Consider the following 15,494-nt stretch of genomic DNA (forward strand, 5'->3'; position numbering starts at 1 on the left):
CCGGAAGTGCTTTTAAGAAAAACAGATCCAGTTGAGTTCCCAGCACCTCCATTCCATCCCTAAAGCCCTCAGGTGGTTGTAATATGTACCCAGGTCTGGGAGTCACAGATTTGGTGGTTCCCAAAGTCTTTCTGACTCTGTGCCTCATTAACCAGCCTTGAAAAATGCCTGGGTCCCTAGAAACACCTCCAGGAAGTGGCTTTGGGTCAATCATCAGGCTGTGGGTCCCTGGCATTTCTCTATTAGAAATTCCTTGCTAAGCACACCCACCTGGGTACAGCAGGCAGAGTCCCTGGCTCACCTGATCCAACTTGGTGTGGACAGTAAAATTGAGGACTAGTATGAGAAAGTATTGTTTTAACCTTTTAATTGGTTCTTTGTGAGTTCCACATCACCCCAGGCCCAATCATCTCCCTCCCCTCATATCCATGCTCTGCTCTTTCAGCCTCCACACAAATAAAACACACACACAAACAAGCATAGAAAACATCTCATCCTGGAAGCTGCAGTGTGTCACAGTGTGTCCCACAGTACACCTCTCTGTCCACATATCTTCACTTGCCTGGGTGGTAGCTGAGTTGGTCAGCCCCCCAGCTCTCCCTTATCTGCACCAGGGCGAGCTCTCCAGCACTGCTCTAGCTAGGGCTCCCAATGCTGCCACTGGAGGGAGGCAGGGTCAGCTCTCCTATTCTGGTGCCCTCGGGATGGCTCACCTGCACCCATGCCTCCAGACCCAACTCTACTGTGTTGCCTAGGTGAGGTGCAGGGCCTGCTCTCCTGAGTGCTGCAGTAGGCGAGGGGTAGGGCCAACTCACCTGCTAAGAAAGTATTCTTACTACAGATGGTCAGTTGAGGACAAAGTATAAGACAAGACCAGAATTATAACTGTTCTCTGTCTCTCTAATTCGTTTTCAAACCCTTTATGGGCAAGAACCAGGTCTTTTTTTCTTTTTTTTTTGATAGTAAATATGTGCATATGTGCATGCATGTATGAGTATGTGTATGTATATGTGTGCATGCATGTGTGAGTATGTGTGTATGCATGTTTGAGTATGTGTATGTGTATATGTATATGTATGTATGTGTATGTGCATGCATGTATGTGTGAGCATGTGTATATGTGTGTGCCCACATGTGTGTATGTGTATGTTTGTGTGCATGTGTATATGTGTGTATATGTAAGTATGTGTGTACGTATGTGTGCGTATATATATATATATGTGTGTGTGTGTGTGTATGCATGTGTGACTATCCACATATGTGTGTACGCACATGTGTGTATGTGTATTATGCATGCATGTGTATATATGTGTATTGTGTGTGCATGTGTGTACATGTGTGTGTGTGTGCATAGATGTATAGATTACAGTCTTCTACCTTTCTTTATCTTGGGTACTAATCACTTGATTTGGCTGTGGGTGTTCTAGGCTGGCTTTACCTCTGTCACTATCATGAATAACAGAAGGCAGTGGCTGAGGGTCACAGTTGGGTACTCAGAGCCTGTTAGCCTTGGGATCCTAGGGAGGAGGTCCATTAATGCAGAAAAAGCACCCGAGACTGGGTCTGGCCACCTCATTGTGCACAGACAGGCCAGATTCCAAGTTCATTGTGTTTAACTGTGCTCTCCCAACTCTTGGTGGCCCATCACACAGTGTGACTGAAAAGGCTTCATCTTCAAAAGGCTTTCGTCCAAAAGGACAATTTTTTGTTAAAGGAAGAATGTGCTCGCTAGGAATGAGGACTGACGAGGTTAGGAACTGGTGTCTGCATAGCTAAGCAAACTTTATTCTTCCAAGTCCCACCTGGGACTCACCAAACTGCCCTTCCTTCACGGAGCTCTAACTGGGCAGACCCTCCCCATGGGTGAGTAAGGCTGAGGTTGGAGGCAAACTTTCTACAAGAACTCACTGGGTTACAATGTTAGGAAAGGATCCAAGGCTGTGAGGCCCGCAAAGGGATCCATGCCCAACTAGGTGGAGACCTCGAGATGGCTCTGGAAGGACAGTGACTTTTAAGCTTAGTGGGGGTTCCTCAGACTATCCCAGGCATCCAAATGAGTTCTTAGATTATCTGATAGTCTGCCCTGCAGACTGATTTAGGAAACCTTAATGTGGTAGGTGATATGGAGAAAACATACTACCAGGAGGGCCTGCATGTGCAAGGAAAGACAGTGACCCCTTGAGCACACAGGGAAAGGCTAAGGGTCAAGTGAAGGGAGGGAGGGAGGGAGAGAGAGAGAGAGAGAGAGAGAGAGAGAGAGAGAGAGAGAGAGAGGAAGGAGGAGGAGGGGAGGAGGGGAAGGGAGGAGAGGGAGGAGGGAGAGGAGGAAGAGGAGGAGGAGAAGGAGGGAGGAGGAGGAGGGGGAAGAGGAGGAGGAGGAGGAGAGGCAGCTAGCTAGGAGAACAGAACTGCAATGCCTTGCTAGGATAGTCTGAAATCCCTCCAGGAAGGTGTGGAGGTCTGTGTCAGCCGCCTCCATCAGAGCTCCTTTGCCTGAGCGGAGCGGAAGGGAGCTCTGGTGCCGATTACCACGTTTCGGGGCATTAGGCAGTGCAACAATAAAATCTGGGTCACTGCAGCACAAAGTCCCCTTTATTTTGACAAGTGTAGTTTTTACTCTGAAGTGTTATCATAAATAATTAAATTAAGCCAGTAAATGGCTTGTAGTGCGCTTTGCTGAAGTAACAAAGTCTTTGTAACCCCAGACACGAAACCACTCCTTTGGGGGATTCTTTGCTTAGAAACATTTGGGGGATTTTTCAGCACTCAAGACTATTTGGACTAGTTAAGGCAGGGAGGTGGAGCCAGAGGTTCACTCTGTTCAGTCCTGAGAATGCTCCCCTTTCCACTGGGGTTTCCCCCACCACCACCCGCTGTGCCCCGCCCCATATTTGACCTGCAACAGTTGAACTATCAAGCATCGTCTCTGGCTTGGGTGAATGGGGCACCAGGGCACCCATAAGTAGGCACTGCTGGTCTTTGGTAGGGGCTCTCAAGACTGCCAGGCAACCACACTTGTCTGCTACAGTCACCATTTCATAGGCAAGGAAACTGAGTGCAGGAGAAGTGAAGTGACCTATTAATGACCTATTATTGCTTGTTGGCTGATGGATGGGCAAGAGTATCCGACAGGGAGTGGAGAAGACTGTGGAGCTCTGGCTGTCTTGGAGCTCACTATGTAACTGAAGTTGACCTCAAACTCACAGAGATCTACCTGTCTTTGCCTCTGCATCCCAAGTGTTGGGATTAAAAACTGTGTGCCTCTATGCCCAGCATTGTGCAAATTCTTAATAGAAGATCCTGAAGGATAGCCATCAGCGTCCTCATCCAGATCTCGGTCATGGTACCTGGGCAGGTCTTAAATGAAACCAGTGAGAAATGTTAAGTGTACTGGAGGGATGGGGACTGGACAGGACAGGACAGGACTGGCAGCTGATTTTAAAGAAGCCTCCTAGGTCTGAAGGGCTCCTCCAGGACAACTCAACTCCTAGACAGTTCACCCAGTTATCACTCCATAATCCTATCAGGATCCTGGGTGAGAGGTCAATCTCTATAAAGCAGATGCTGATCAAAATGAAGTGACAGATAAGACCCCATCTTCAACCATTCCTGGCTCCAGGGGACCCAGCTGTTTTTCCTATCACCTTTAGTGGAAGGGAAAGCATGGTTTTCTGACTTCACAGGACTCTGAGCTATATCAACCATAGAAATGGAATCTGGAACAGAAACCACCCACAGGACAAGTGAAGCCATACCACTGATCACCAAGGGGAGGCTGCCACTGCTCCAGCCTAAGGCAGCATTTAACGGAGGGCTGGTGGATCAAGTGTTCTTGGGTCAGGCGAAATTTTGCCTGGGACTGTGAGTCCTCCTTTGAGAAGGCCAGCACTGTGTGGCATCTTCCGATCCCCCCACCCTATGACATTCAGAAAGAATGAAAAGAGTGTGGCAAACCAGAGAGTGAACTCAGCTGACTCAGAAACCTCCACAGATCTGTGGGGTTCTAGGTCACCTCTTTGCTCTGGGAACAAGAAAGAGGTGGCACGGGAGAGAAGCACTATCAATCAGGCTGAATGGACAATTGTTCTTCCAAACTGTCTACTAGACTGGGCCCTAATTTCTCTCTGAACTCTAAGCCTGCACCCTGGGTTACCCTACTATGCTCAAACTTCATCTTAAGTCTCTCTCCTTAAGGCAGATCAGTATCCAGCACATTTCTGTGCCCAGTTCCACACACAGAAGGAGTTCAATAACGCCTAAACAGAAAACGGCTCTAAGATTAGGCCAGATGTCCTTGTCAGGGCGGCTGCACTTGACCTAGAGGAGGAACCTGTCAGAGGTGGGGGTAGAGTGCGGGGTCGAGGAGGTCAGGAGGTCAGGAGATCAGAGCTACACACTTAGATAGCTTTTCAAGCTTGCCACATAGTCTTCTCTGTGTCGCAGCCGGATCCCATCTCCTCAACACCGGCAGGTCTGTAACTATTACATTTCCTCCCTGACAAGCACTGTGGGGATGTGTGTGGCCAGGTTGGGAGGAGGGGACTTTAAACTAGCGGCCCGTAGTCCCAGTCAGAGCCCAGACTCTCCTCCTTCCCTCTTTAGGCAGAGGCAGCTCGCTGGACCGTGTGACAAGGAGCCAGCCGAATTCATTTAGCAAAAGCGGATTTGGTGCTCTGCCCTGCAAGCACTCCCCGAGACGAGCAGATAGCGCCTGGGCACCCCTCCCGTCCCCTCCCTCTTGGGCCTTTCACCCCCTAATCCACTGAGTGGGGAGCGGTCACGTGGGCCGCCAGCTCTCGACAGGAAGCTGTCGGCACCGCTGGCTCCCAGGGCCAGCTCCTTCACCGCCGGGAAGGCAGGCTGCCTTCCCCCAGCCCCACTCCTTGAAACCCAACCCCTCTTTCCAGCTGCAGCTCCAAAGAGCCTGGGGCCCGGCCCTCCCCGGGGACCCTGCAGCCTGCAGATCTCACGGTCAGGGAATTTTCCCTGTGCGGTGTTCCAGGCGGGCAGAGCCGTCAGAACAAAGGGCAGAGAGAGCACGCAGGCTGTCTTCCCCTTTTTCCTTCGCTTCCACCCTACCCTCATCAAGGGAAAGGAGTCAGTGGACAACATTTGCGCCCCACCCCCCACCCCGCCCTGATCTGGAGCCAGGGAACGCTTGGAGAACAAAACCCATCCTTCCTGGGGAAAGAGGACCCAGGAGCAACTCGGTCCAGATCAGTCTGGAGCAGCCTTCCTTTCTCATCCCTTCTCCCGCAAGGGGACAACTGATCTGCTCTGTCCCTGACATCCCAAAGTCCACCCTTGGCTGGAGATCGGGGTCACAGTCAGGGATTTCAGAGACAGGCTTCAGAGCTGATACCTGTAACCAGGGGAAAGGCTATTATAAAAGGACAATCAGGGGTTTCGGTGTTGCTCCTCAAGAATTCAGCCGATCCGTTGTTGCTGGGTTAACACTATAATAGTACAACAGAGTAAGGTGCCCCTGCACCAAGCATAACCTCAAACCCTGGACTCATTTTTTAATGGCAGCCTGGCTGGTCCAGCTCTAGGGATGCCCTGAGCCCTTTGACTCTGAAAGTGCCTTACAAATGACCTCTCTGAGCCTTAGCTTTCTCACCTGAAATGAGAGAGAGAGAGAGAGAGAGAGAGAGAGAGACAGAGACAGAGACAGAGACAGAGACAGAGACAGACAGAGAGAGAGAGATTATTTGTTGTGTCTACTTCCATTCATTCAGCAAACAATGAGCACCTACTATGTGCTCAGTTATATATTCAGTTCCTTGTTTGAACACAGTGGGACTCACCCCTCCAAGGGCCACATCAGTTCATAGGTAGTTTGGGAATAGAAATGTTTAAAGATAGGGACCAGCTGTAATGACCTCATTAACTTTCTGGGAAGAGGACTGCTCAAGCAAACTTTTTAAAGTTCTTGAAAACAGTGAAGTGAGCCAGACCTGCCTCTGTGATCCTGCCTGAACTATTTATTTGCTTAGCAAACTGTTTCTTCATAGATAGAGGGAAAGGAAAGGCTTCAGACCAGCTAGAGGCAAAGTCAGAAGTGAGTGGGGTCTGAATTAATTAGGGGTTTCTGTAGCTTAATGTATAAACCTGGGCTCAGGAAATTTGGCCTTTAAAGCAGGTGCCCTTTCAAATGAGTGGGTTTCATGTAACTATTTTAACATCAGCTTCATTACCCTTTATGGGCCGAGGGAGTGGTGGGGGAGCAGACGAAGGACCTGGTGTGACTGCTGCAGAGAGAGGAGCCAGAAGAACCCATAAAACAGCCTCAGGGTCCCCCAGCTTTCTTTCAACCAGAACTGGGATAATCTGTCTGCCTCTCTGGTGAGGGAAATTCACACTGTAGACCCTACTTATGTGACCTGTAGTCTCAGGTGAGGCAGGAGGCCAACCCTCCCAGTCCTTCCTGACAGGGGTTTTTCTTCTTGGGTCTCCAGTATTCTGAGATGTTTTGGTCTAGCTTGTGGGCAGCCTCCAAACTGTTCAGCCAGGAGTGCCCCCTCACATGCTACAGGGCGTTCTCAAGAAGCTGTGGTTACTTGCAGCTGCCACTGGTCTAACCTGAAACCTTTCAGTCCCTATGCATGGGTCCTTCCCAGCTCTTCTTATGGTCTATCCAGCCATGTACCAACTCAGCTACCCTATGAGTTCAATATGATAGCCACCTAGGCACTTAGAACGACTCTCAATTGAGATACGATGTGTAAAATACATAACAGATTTTGATGATCTGGTATTCTAAAAAGTAACGTAAGCTAGCTTGTTGATTTTTATGTTGTCTGCAATGGTAACACTTAGGGTCTAAAGCAGAAGGATCATGTGTTCAACGCCAGGCAGGGCTAGTAAGTTCAAGTCCAGCCCAAGTAACATAAAGAAACCTGACTCAAAACCCAAAATAAAGTGTGTGTATGTACATATTTTTAATGTTAAAGTGGTAATGTTATGGAGAGATTGGCTTAAATAAAATATATCATCTGAATACAGAATTTAAAATTATTTGTTTCATCTATCTATCTATCTATCTATCTATCTATCTATCTATCTATCTATCTATCTATCTGTTTCTATTAGACGGTGTGCTCTAGGGCTCCATGCAGCCCAGTAAGCCTGGGCCGGGGGGGGGGGGGGGATGGATCCCTTTCAGTAATACTTTGTGAATCCCCTGGCAAACCTGTTTCCTTTCCTTTCATCTCAGGTGAAAGTGGCTTTGGCCACTGTGAGTACCAGGGCAGCTGAGGGTTGAAAGGGAACAGCATAAGCCCATTATAACACAGGTTCGTGTCCTTCCCTTTCCTCTCGAATGACATTCAAAACATGTCCTGACACAGTAGCTCCTGAGCCTGAGGACAATGTGTCATCTGGGTAGGGTTTTAATGTGCCCATGCCTAGGATCCTTCTGGTCACGGTAGGCCTGGGCAGCTCCAAACTCTAACACTCTGAGCACAGCTGAGCAGGAAACTCACTGCCCTCGGCACGCTGTTCACCCTCACCCCTCAGTGCTCTGATGTACTGTGCAAGGCCCTTCGTATTTCCGTTTTTGTACCATTTTACTGATAGCCAGAATTTGTGAAAGCTGCCCAAAGTATGGCTCTTAACACATCTTCCTTCCTTTCTTTTTAAGATTTTATTTATTTATTTATTTACTTATTTATTTATGTGAGTACACTGTAGCTGTACAGATGGTTGCGAGCCTTCATGTGGTTGTTGGGAATTGAATTTTTAGGACTTCTGCTCGCTCAGTCCCAAAGACTTATTTATTGTTGTAAATAAGTACACTGTATCTGACTTCAGACGCACCAGAAGAAGGCGTCAGATCTCATTAAGGGTGATTGGGATTTGAACCCAGGGCCTTCGGAAGAGCAGTCAGTGCTCTTACCTGCTGAGCCATCTCTCCAGCCCTACATCTCTGTTCTTTTCTGTTCCACAGCTCTGCAAAGTACACCTCACCAGCTCTGTGAGGGCTAAGCTTAGAGACAAAGCCAAGCTTAGAGAGGTGGGAGGGGCTGACGTCAATAAGTGGAACAGAGTCAAGGAAGACCGGACCTCAGGTGAGTCTGACCCCAGAATGAGAGCTATGGGTCCCAGACCCGGTGGTACTGGCTTCAAACCCTTGAGTAAACAAAATATAAACTTCTGGGGACAAATCTGGAGCCTTCTTGTTTGCAGCAGGTCTCAAATCCGGTCAGTAGACTTTGGTTAAGGAGTGAGCAAACCTCATCACACCTCATCTGTTGGTAAGATTGCTGAGCAGGCCAGTGGGCATGGCAGGCTCCCGGGGGATGGAGACCACTCTTCAAGAAGTGGCCAGGACCTGAGGCCGCCTTTCCTCCAGTTTTCTCTCAGATGCAGGACTGTTCTCAGAAGGACAGCAGACAGATGGCCAAGCCTCTACAGCTTCTACCCTAACATCCTCTCACAGAAGGGGCTCCTGACAGAGCCCTGGATGGGATGAGCTCTGTTGGCAGCCCAGGTTCTGTAGGAACTTGTAGGCAAGCGGATATGCATCTGGGGGCTCCTGGCTTCTGGGTGGGTGGCAGGTGCCTAAGCCACACATTAATTGTGCCCACCCCTTCCACAGACTTCACTCCTAAGCTGCTGCAACCAAGAGCTGTCTGGATTTTCTGGACCAGCTCTGAGTCTGTGTAATTTTATTCTTGTCAAAATAGATGGTGTTGAATGCCTGTAATCCCAGCAGTTAGGAGGCTGAGGTGGGAGGATTGACAGGCCAAACTGGACCACAAAATGAGATCCCCATCTCAAACCAAAACAAAAGGGGGGTTCTATTATATGCTTGGTAAATGGGATTCAATGTTCTACTGTCAATGGCATTAGCAAATGCAGATGCTCTTAAATGGGACCGCACTTACCCCTGCCATCACTGGGGTTACCTGCAGGATTCTAAGCTGAGGATGGAGCTTAGTTAGTGGTTTGCATAGCACGCGCAAAGCCCTGGACTCACTCCCCAGCATCACTGAAGTCTGCTGGGGTGGCGCATGCTTTGTAACCTCAGAATGAAGGAGGTGGAGGCCTAAAGGTCAGAAATTCAAAGTCACCCTACTTCAGGACATCCTAGACCACAGTGAGGCCCAAGAAAGAGAGAGAGAGAGAGAGAGAGAGAGAGAGAGAGAGAGAGAGAGAGAGAGAGAGACTGAAACTCAAAGGAGTGGGAACTCTGGACCTCCTATCTAAGTACTCTTATGTGTAGGCACATGTGCACCCTGGAACATGTGGCTGTCAGAGGATAGCTCATGGGAATCAGGTCTCCCAGTCCACCCAGGGATTGACGTCAGGCTTGGCGACAAGTAACTGTGTCCTCCCATCGTCTTGTCAGAATTATTTTTCCATTTGCCTAGTTTTCTATACCAACTTCTGCAATATAAGAAGACATTCCTCTGGGGCCCATTCTTAAAAACAAACAAACAAACAAAGTTTGACCTATATTGTGTTCTCTGAGAGTATCCGGTTTTCCTTGTGTGCTATGCTTTCCTAAGTGATGAGGAGGGAAGAGGTGGCGGGCCTGATGGAGCTGCTGAAGAGCTCACAGAGGCTGCCCTGTGGTAATGACTCAAGCATCCTCCTTGTCCTTAAGCTCTGCCCAGGGCCAGGCGTCTGTGAACTTCATAATCAGCCCCCTGTCACTCTGCATGCAGCAGAAAGGGAGGTAGGAAGCCAAGGCTGCAGATGACACGCCCTCCTGGGGGCCCCACTGAAGTGCTAGTGCACAGCACCCCGACACTTCTTCAGCGGGCCCGGGGGCAGGGCAGCCCTATAAGCCTCCTCTGTTGTATGTATGACTGGCAGATGTCCAGAGCTACAGCTGCCCAGAGTAAACATGCCTTTCCACTGTGGTTCCCTCTCCCCTTGGGGGTGGTTGGGGACTCCACCTCGAAGCTACCCAGCCTAATCTGCCAAGTGGGCCAGTCTCCAAATAAAGCAGACAACAAGGTAGCGTGCTTATAAGCTTTGGACTTACACCCTGGTTCGAGTCCTGTCCAACTTTACTACTTACTAAATTAGGACTCTTGAGAAAAATCACATCAGATGGTGTCTCAGCCAACAGAGAGCTTAACAACCCATCTCACGGGGCTGTGATAAGCAACCTGTGAAAGACAACAGTTGTAAAGAGCCTTGCACAAGCTCAACAAACAACAGCTACTCCTTGGGATTTGGTCTTCATGGCGCTCTGACCTTTTGGGCAGAGGAAGACTCTGGACTCAACTTTCAGAACTGGCCTCTTTTGGGAGGGCCATGTTGATTCATTCTGGCTACTTGGTCATTCCCACCTTTCAGAATTTAGTGTGTCTTTGTGGGGGTGTGTTACACTGTGACCAAGTGTCTGACAGAAACAAGAAAGGAAGGAATTGCTTGGCTTTATGGTTTTAGACTCTAAACTTTAGAGAGTTCAGCCCATGGTCACTTGGCCTCATGTGCGTGGGCAGAACATCATGATAAGACTATGTGGTACTGTGTGTCCAAGAAGACAGCAGAGAAAAAGGACAGGAAGCTGGGGACCGAGAATTCAAAGCCTGCCTCAGAGGGACATTTTCTAATCCCTCAGGAGTGAGGTGCATCATTCCCTAGGAAGGGAAACTAGTTCTTTCCTGGGTGAGGGTTATAATAGCATCCCACTGGCCCTCTCTCTTGGCCTCTGATGGTCAAAAAAGTACATTAGCCATTTTGCTTCACATCAGCTCTAGGAGCCAGAGCCCAGGCTGGAGATCCTGGTGGTTTTTCTCTGAAACACACACACACACATACACACACACACACACACACACACACACACACACACACACATACACACACACACACATACACACACACACACATACACACACACACACACACACACACACACACGAGTTTGGCAGCATACTTCCAGGTATAATGGCTACTTTTATAGACGTGAACAACATACTGATGGTAATAATTTTTGTCATGTGGCACTCCACAGTTTGGAAAGCACAGCAAGCCTTTGAGTGATAATATCTCTAGTTGACAAATGAGACCACTTAGTTTCAGAAGGGTAAACGATGACACGATCAATGGTTAAACCTTGTCACCTAAGCCCGGTCCTGAAATGAAGTGTGCAAGGATATGGCTCAGCAACAGAATGCTTGTCCAGTGTGTGTGAAGCCACAGGTTCCATCTTCAGCACCAAAATAAAATTAGCCAAAATGTGAAGGCATAGGAAGCCCCAGCAGTCCCTGGCGCCTGAAGCCCGAAGCCCCTGTACACATTGAAGGCAGCTTCCCTTGACTCTTTTACTGGAGAAAGAGAACATTTGATAAAAGACAGAAATAGGTCATTTTCACATGTGCTGGGTGTGAGTTGGAGAGGCCTTGGTGCTATGGGAGTTGGCTCAAGCGTGCGGCGCTTTGCTAGCTCTGCACCTGCACCATTAGGTGGCCTTTGGCAGGACACAGCTCACTCCTCTCCAAAAGCCAAACTCAACCTTCGGGACAGAAAACAAAGTCCCCTGCCTCATCTCTCTTCTGTGTAGCCCAGTCATGGGAGTGGGGGTGGGAGAAGGGAGGGGGAAATCTCAGGAAAGGTTTACCAGGAAGTAGTTTACCACCCTCACTCTTGAGCACACAATGGGAACTCCCTCTTCTGTCTTGAGTCTAAACCAAGGGGCCTTGTTAGCACCCTGATAGAATGCATGGCCCAGTACAGACTGGCTAAAATCAGAGGACCCGATGGCCCCTAGCCTATTTCATTATGCTCCTGCCTCAGGGAGAAATGGCTCAGGGCTGCCTACTTATCAGTGGAGTGGAAGTGGGGGTGGGGGCACTGAAAACTTGTTTTAAGAGCCTCTGATTTCCAAATTGTCATGGGAAGCAGTGGCAGAGGCGGGCATGGGGATGCATGGGGGATGGGGGATATACCCATCTGTGTGTTCTGAAGCCACCATCAGTTAAATTTTGCCACTGCCCTTCCCTTCGCCCAGGGACCAGCTGCACAGAGGCTCTATTTTCAGCAGCAGCAGCAGCAACACAAATGTCCGGCACAGCCAGTCAACTTCCTGGTGTGAAACCCTAGTGCCTGGTCTCCCAGGCCCCAGGGTGCAACAGGCAGACCTCTCAGACAAGGTTCTGGACTGAATACAGTTCTCTGCCTGCTGCTTCCTATCCTAGTGTGACTGTACTTATAAAATGACATGTCAGGCACCGTGCAAAGCGTTGTACAGACATTGCCTCCTTGGTTACTATGGGAGAGGCATGCTGTGTACGGAACAATCATATCATACCTGTTGCTCATAACATTAGTTCCTCAAAGCACTGTTTGCATGGGGAGGAGAAATGGATTTGACTTCTATATTTTGCAGGGAAACTTCCAGATGCCTCAGTCTGAGTCAGGTCTGTGGCAGTCATGTCTACGGTGGACATAACTTCTTCAGACTGCCCATCTTAACTCACAAGTGTGTTTCTGTCCCACTGTTTCTCCCATCAAGAATGAGGTCTTTTAGATGCCTGTTTCTCAGCTTTTCTCTTGCTTGTTCAACCGAGGTGTTTCTTGCCAGGACCAGAGAGGCAGGGATTCTGGGCCCGGCTATGGACTGGCTGGCCACCCGAGGTCTGGCAAACATCCCTTCCAGCCAGGGGCTCTGGGCTGCGGGTCCTAGAAGGAGCTGCCAACAGAGTGCAGGGTTTCAGGGGAAGGCCGTTGGTGCCAGTGGGAAGGCAAGGGCTGGCTGGCCAGAGGCCCTTCTTCACAGCTCAATGCCGGGTGGCTCCTCTACTTATGAGCTTTGTGAGATTTAGATCACTCGGGATTAGCCACAGGTTTTGGGGGTCAAAGCAGAGGTTAGAAAGAGTTCTTTCCCCATGAATCACACTTCCCCAAAATGTAAAACTCCCACAGGAGTCAGCTTGCTTTATAGAACTGGCAGCAGGGAGGGGGACAGCTAGAACTCGTGGGGAGCTTTTCCTGAAGAAACTTCTGGAAATGCTGGACAAAGGAATTTGTGGGTAGGAAAGGAGCCAGTGGACAAAGATTCTCTGGGACAAGTTAGGTGGACTGGAGCTGGCAAGCAGACTGCCACGAGGCTTACAGATACTGCTGGCCTAGAGGGCTAGGCACACTGGTAGTGTAGTGTGTGAGCAGAGTCAAATGTGGCAACTGTGTGTTTCCTTGTTCCTTCCTGGATTGAGCTGGTACCTTCTCAATGACATCGGCAGAATTCTCTTGATGGTCTCAGAATAGCAATGTGCTTATCAACGCCCAAGTCTGGCCACTTCACAGTTCATAGCCTTTGCTTTCCAGCCCAGCATGTGGTGTCGTCTAAATGAGTGAATGAGCAGAGGCTGTTGAGAGAGTTCTTTCAGTTCTGTTGGAGACTGTCAGGGCTAGCCCCAAGCATTAGGAGCCAAGAAAAGCATCAAGGGATAGAGAGATGGCTCAGTGGTTAAGAACACCCACGTGACAGCTCACAACCGTCTGTAAACTCCTGTTCCAGGGGATCTGACACCCTTCACACCGACATACATGCAGTCAAAACACCAATGGACATAAAATTAAAAAATAAATAAAAAATTTTAAAAAGAAAAGCTTCAATTTATTTAAAGAAAAAAAAAATACAATAAAGACATGCCCTCCTTAAGACCCAGATGGCCAGGTGACACTTTAGGAAGCCGTCTTGGTGAGGTTTGTTCTTTTAGGTCTTCATTTCTCACTCACCAGCCTTTCTGTGAGCCCCTGAAGAAGCCCACAACCCAGACAGGGCAACACCCACTCCTGCTGGTCTTTAAAGCAAGGTATTTTGAGGGCTCAGCGCACTCCAGCGAGCCGCTCACTCCCACAGACCCAGGCTTTACAGAGGCAGTGCCAGGACAGGGCTGAACAGGGCTGACATGGGAGTGGCCTTCTGCCCTCCTCCTAAGTTTGGTTCTTGAAAAGAGCAAGGGTAAGTGTCTACCTTGAGGTCACATAGCTAGTAATTGACCCCAGAACCCCATTCCTCAGCTTTCTTTCTAAACTTGAGTCAAACTTTTATTTATTTATCTATTCAATGTGCATTGGTGTTTTGCCAGCGTGTATCTCTGTGTGTCACATGCCCGGGAACTGGAGTTACAGACAGTTGTGAGTTGCCATGTGGGTGCTGGTCCTTTGGAAGAGCATCAAATGCTCTTAGCCTGAGTTAACTCTCTTGCCCCAGTCAAGCCTTTTAGAAGCCCTCTGAGCATCAGGGAGCATTTGGGCCATGGATGAGGAGGACTCAGACATAACTGTAGATTTATCTTTGGACTAATCTAGTGGCTAGCCTAGGCCTCTCAGCCCAGCTTCCTCCCAAGTTTATCTCTGTGCTCTGCTGAGCTTCTGCCTGGTTCCTTTTATGACCCTAGGGTGGATTACAAGCCGGTGCACCCCCAAGCTCTTGATTATTTTAGCCTCCTCTAGGCTGTCACAGACCCTGAGGGCTTCAGTTCTTTCAGGACTAGGCCAGCTCACTCTAAACCTCCTGCTCCGCCTGGGGCCTAAGTAGAGTCCCTGTAGAGCCAGTGTCTCTGTACAGTCTTCCCTGCTAGGATGTCTAGACATCACACCCATACTGGGCTCACCCACCATATTGCTGCCCATCCCTGTCCACTGGGATAAAATGTTCATTTGACTATATCCCATAGCAACATGGCTCAAGTCCTTTCAGGATTCCTTGACTCCCTTCTCCTTACTTTGCTCTTCTGTGAAATGGCAACAACGCTAAGCACCTGAGGTAGGCTCGCCAGTGTGAGCAGACACCCTGTCCTGCATGTGAGGCCTGGCTCTGAAGAGAAGGGGAAGTCCAAACTGCAGCTTTCCCACAGCTGACACCAGCTCTGTGACCCTGAAGTACCCAGGAAAAGCACAATGGGTCACCTTTTCAGCCAGGAGATCGGGGATCATAAGAACAGCCTGAAGAGTCAATCTGTCCTATCTTCTCCATGTTTCCCTGACTCTGATCTGAAAACGCATCCTATCTAAGCAAGCGTCAGGTCCCAGCAGACCTTTAAATGAACTTCGGGGAGAACCCTCCAGGCAGGCTGCTCAGAGGCTGAGGCTCCAAAGCCCTTGCTGAACCCCACTTCTTCCAAAGCCTTTCAGGTGCTGCCGAATGCCCTGTGTGTGGATTCCCAGGAAGGAGGATGGCAGAGAGCCAGCCAGGGTCTGCTCTTCCCGCAGCCCAGCCCTGGCTGGGGCAGCCCTGTGGCCAGTTGGTGGCGCCACCCAGCCCCTGCCTCAGGCCGCCAAGGTTGGCAGCCTTATGGCCACGCTGCACAACTCTGCGCCTCTCCTCCTCAGTTTATTCCTTCCAGATACACAGTCGCTGCTTTTTATTTGGATCACTTTTCTGTGTTATGGTATTTGGGTTGTTTTTCCGTCCCTCCCGTCCCCCGCGGCAGATTCCTACGAAGAGTAGTTTTTGGAGCAGGCTTTGAGCACATCTGTTCTCTGACTGTGGCATTCCAGGAGGGTCCTGTCAGGGGTCTTAGGTC

At 49.4% G+C, this 15,494-nt stretch overlaps 1 annotated feature.

The window, feature by feature from the left end:
• Positions 4,208-5,514: an enhancer, noted in NCBI's record as "VISTA enhancer mm599". NCBI's record gives its function as "enhancer in: other[4/7]" and the evidence as "EXISTENCE:transgenic organism evidence [ECO:0001131][PMID:17130149]".

Source organism: Mus musculus, chromosome 16 (assembly GCF_000001635.26).
Source record: "Mus musculus strain C57BL/6J chromosome 16, GRCm38.p6 C57BL/6J".
Taxonomy (NCBI): Eukaryota; Metazoa; Chordata; class Mammalia; order Rodentia; family Muridae; genus Mus; species Mus musculus.